Here is a 5,358-nt window from a genome sequence, read left to right as displayed (position 1 = left end):
TATATGTATATTTAGTGTTCCTCAAAAAGACGAATTGAGAGAAAAGTGGATCAGTATAATAGGACATCAAGTTCCTAAAAGCAGTTCTGTTTGCAGTAACCATTTCACAGACACTGACTTTAGATATAAGGTAATAAAAGATGTGCCAAGAAGATACTTACTACTTGATGCTGTTCCCAGTTTACTTCATCTGATACAACAAACAATGATACTTACAAGTAGTAAATCGTTACGTGAAAAGAATACTGAACAAGCAGTTGATAACAGGTAAATAAAAATGCACTTGATCTATTAATTTCATCTGTACTATTTGTTAAAATTGCAATAAAATATTACAATAATTTGCAGTGATACTAATGATAAATATCCTATATCAGAGGTTGATTCAAAACAATCTGCTGTTTCCAGTCCAGCAGCATTAATTGAAACAATTAGCAGTGATACTAATGATAAATATCTTACATCAGAGATTGATTTAAAACAATCTCCTGTTTCCAGTCCAGCAGCATTAATTGAAACAATTAGCAGTGATACTAATAATAAATATCTTACATCAGAGGTTGATTTAAAACAATCTGCTGTTTCTAGTCCAGCAGCATTAATTAAAACAATAATTAGCAGTGATACTAATGATAAATATCCTACATCAAAGGTTGATTTAAAACAATCTGCTGTTACCAGTCCAGCAGCATTAATTGAAACAATAATTAGCAGTGATACTAATGATAAATATCCTACATCAGAAATTGATTTAAAACAATCTGCTGTTTCCAGTCCAGCAGCATTAATTGAAACAATAATTAGCAGTTGTTGGATGTCGAGGAAGGTCGGGTGGTAAAGATGAAGTTCTAAGCACAAACTTGTATTCTTATCTTTATTGCTCCGATTACAACGTTCCTTTTGTTTCTTACACGGCTGTTCCTCACTGTGGTAAACTCTCCGGCTTGCGGAGCCACACAGTGAGCTAGCAGTCTAATCACGGTCTCTCCCTGCTTCATCCACGCGATCGATTTATAGTAGATTGATCGCGCTGATTCAGCAGGCCCACCGGTCCTAGCAACGGCCGTGCTAGTTACCGGTGCCGGTGTCGACACATGCTGCGTTGCACTTCGGACAATGCGGCGATGTGTCGCACCCTGTGGCAACCAGCAGTTCTTTCTAGAACTGCTGCCTTCCTGCAACTTAACTAGGTCATTGAGCAATGACAGTGATGTCTCATCACATTGCTCAATGGCCTTATCTTACTAAACCTTAAAAATTTAATTTTAAACACAAAAATTGGCGCACAACACAGTGATACTAATGATAAATATCCTACATCAGAGGTGGATTCAAAACTATCTGCTGTTTCCAGCCCAGTAGCATTAATTAATGAAGATTCACTAATTAATAAAGATTATGTATCATTAAAAAGGTAACATACAAAACATTTTTCGCAAATCTAATTTATTTCTTTATTTGTAATTATGCATTTTGAAATATATTTTTATAGGAAAAACATGAAATCTGCAAATCCAATTACAAAGCGTTTTTGCCATCCCCGATTTATTGGAGATTTTTGCCGTGAAGATTTTACTTCTTGTGAAAGTTGGGAAGTATTTAAAAAGTTTCGTTATTTAAATAAGACTAAGCTAAAGACTCTAAATCAAAAAGTGACGCGGCTAAAAACTAAGGTGGAAAGCATGAAGGACTTACTGAGAAAATTACAAGGGGAGGATACACCTTTGGTGTCACCGATTTTAATTAAATTTTGCAGGTACATAGTATCGATGAAGGAGTGTCGAATGCTATCCGGAGACGACGCACTACTCAAGCGTTTAAGAGAAATCGCGGTTTAAAATTTTACACGTACTATAAATACCGTTGGAATAGGACAATTTTCGAAGTGGCGGCGTAGCGCAGCGGCAAGGCGTCGCGGTACGAGTCTAGAGGGTAGAGTGTTCGCGTCTTGGTGGTTTTGTGATTTTTTTTTTTTTTTACGCAAATAAATGTCTTTAATTATTTATTATTTATTTTAATTATTTATATTAAGTCTAAAAAAATATTTAAAATAAGCATACAAGTATTTTGAACAACTTTTCTTTATGTGTTTGAAAATATAAATTACATATAANAATAATTACATATAAGTATTAAACAATAATTTATAATAATGATTATTCGTTTTCTGTATATTTACATTGTTTNNGATGGTANTTGTCATAAAAACAAGTAAAGCATAATACTGACTTGCACNAAGCACACTGTATNAAANATACGTTGCNGNAAAAACATTTGTGTGTCAATAATGACACAGGAAAACATATCTCGTTAGTCGTTCGGTGACTTTTGTTGTGAGCATTTGTAGTCTGTACTTGAAGTGAAATTCTGTGCCGTTTTTAAAATGGAAAATCAACCTGGTCCATCTTATTTACAAGAAAAATTAGAAGAAACTGACACGCGATCGTTACACGACGAGAACTGTAATGGTGAATTAACAAATACCCTTAAATATTGTACACTTTTGCTGCAGGAGAACGGTCTTTTAATAGATACACCTCCTGAAAAAATAAGCTCCATATCTATGGCTATGGGTGAAGTGATTTATGACAAAATTATTAACATCCTCGGAGAGCGAAAAATTGTTACCGAGGACGAATTAATATTGTTCGAAGAAAGCGAAAGCGAAGGATACGAAGAGGTAAGCTAACGAAATATATTAAACGTGTTTTTGACCTGACTTGTTTGTATATTTAATCTTATCGTAACTTGTTTGTATATTTAACTTTAAATCTTATCGTATAGTTTAAAGATGATGAAGAAGACAATTACGAGCCTGAAGAATGTAAAAGTCGAATTTTCGATTATATTCCTCTGGAACATAAGGCAAGAACTGTTGCTCTGGCTGAAGCTCATCCAAAGTGATCTTTAGCAACTCTACAAAAAAAAAGCTGCACCTGCTTAACAAAAAAACAGCATCTCATAAAGTGGAAAGAAGACGTCAAAAAGGATGGAACAATCTACGATAAATGGATACATATAGACGCAGAAACCTTTGAGCGGTTTAAGGAAGCTAGAGCTTCTTATGAGCAGGTAAGCGTATTTTATCAAAACGGAAAATATGAATAAAAATAAATAAAGTTTGAAAATACGTGCAATATGTTAACTTTTAACTTTAATAGGTGACAAGCCGGACATTACAACAATGGGCAATGGCAGCAGCGTTTCCTTTTATATCGGACACTTTTACTTTCAATGCTAGTAAAGAATGGTTGACAAAATTTAAAAAGAAGCATAGAATAAGACAAAGAAAGATCACGAAATATAAGTGAAAAAGAATGCAGTACAATGGATGAAGTACTACAAGCAGCTGAAAAATTTTAAATGCAAACTAAAGCGTTAATCGCAAAATTTAATAAAGATTTTGTCATCAATACTGATCAGACCGGCTGTCAGTATAACGCCATGTATAATAGAACTCTAGAACATCAAGGCAAAAAAACAGTTCTTGTGAAAACAAACATTTGAACAAACTAACTCACTCTTATACTGCACAGTATAGTATGATTGCATCAGGAAAACTCCTTCCTTTTGTCTTTCTGTGCATGCAAGAGTCCTCGGGAATGTTTGGTCCTCAAGTACAGAAGAAAGTTGATTTGTTGACCAACGAGTACAAAAATGTCATTGTAACGTGTTCAAAATCAGGAAAATTTACCACCGAGATGTACAAACAATTTTTAAAGACAGTTATATTACCGCATGTTACAACCAACAAGTTTTTACTAATTATTGATTCTTGGTCAGGCTAAACAAATCCAGTTTTATTTGATGAAATCTTTGAAGATGAAAAAAGAGAAGCCTCATGTACAATTAAAATTATATTTCCAAAATGCACACCACTGTGCCAGGGTGACTGAGTCGCGATTTCACCCTTGTAAAGTGTTGGTCGGGATGGCCTATGCGGATATTCTCGATCAGCATTGAGCGACGTATTTTATCTAAGAAATTTAAATGTATTTGAAAAGAACCTAATACAAGGTCGAAAGCGTTTATGCTATCTAATTGTTAATAAACGGATTTAAATATATACACTCCAACAACAGTGTTATTGATTCAATAGCCAAAATTCATTTGTTCTTTGATCATCAATAAATATTTCAAAAATATCATAAAAATATCACGGGAGTGTAATACACTGCATTCAAATTTCCTATATATTAAGCGATGTCTTTGAGATATACTTGAAAGAAAACAGTACTAATATTCTTAGAAGAATATCTGTGTGATATTTCAGGGATGTAATATCTCATGATATCACGAAAATAACGTAAAAACGATATCATTCTACAATCAAATGATATCATGTGCCGTCTGGGATCAAACTGGCAACATTTCTTTTCAAAAAATTGCTTTTATATTTATTAACATACAAATTATCACAGGATCACTTAGAAACATTTTTTCTTGTATAAGAAGAATGGGTGGATTCAACAACAATCCTACTTGCAGACAATTTAGAACTGCTTACAAAAAATTGATTACTCACGTTAACTGTCTTGTATCTGAAAGTGCGAATTGCACAGTCCAAGATGAAACAAAAGTTCTTCAATTAGATACGGCCTTAAATGTCAATGAAACAGAAAGTGTTCCGACAATGTCGCAATGTCTTTTCATCTCATTTGATCATGATTATGAAACTTTGAATGGTTGGTCATGGAATGAATACACTTCAGAAGTTGTGTCTTACATAGCTGGTGCTGTAGTAAGAAGCATTCGAAAGATTTCTTGCCAAATGTGCCGTGAGAGCTTTGAAACTGACACATCAACATCAGTTTTATGCAAAATAAAAAATAGAGGAAGATTATTATTCCCAAGCAGCGATGTTATTAAAATTTGCAAAACAGCTGAGAGAGTTATACGAACCACAAACAATATTTTAACTACCAAAAATATTCTCAAGAAGCTCATGTACGACACAAAGAAATTGCTTTCTATGAGCAATTTATTTACAAATTTAGATATGTTCGTCCAAACGTCAGCATTACCGAATCAGAAACCTAATTTAATTGATGCAATTTTAAATCAATATTTTCAAGTGAGACTGCATCATGAAAGTCGATTAAAGCAAAATTCGACACAGCGTATCAGAACATATCACAATCGTCTTGTTGTGTTTAACAATCAATAGATACGTAATTCATGGAAATACTGTATTTCTTAAGAGGGTCCTGGAGCGAGAAGCGAAATCGGGACCGGCCCAGTGGTCTCGCGGCCTGAGTGCAGGGGCTGCGAACCCGGAGGTCCCGAGTTCGAATCCGCTCACCACCTAAGGATTTTTTTCCGGGCCGGTCCCCTTCAACCGAGTTTTTCGGTTGATCG

The sequence above is a fragment of the Pseudomyrmex gracilis genome, unplaced genomic scaffold, assembly GCF_002006095.1.
Source record: "Pseudomyrmex gracilis isolate BER0280 unplaced genomic scaffold, ASM200609v1 scaffold_569, whole genome shotgun sequence".
Lineage (NCBI taxonomy): Eukaryota > Metazoa > Arthropoda > Insecta > Hymenoptera > Formicidae > Pseudomyrmex > Pseudomyrmex gracilis.
Note: the sequence above shows the minus strand (reverse complement) of the source record.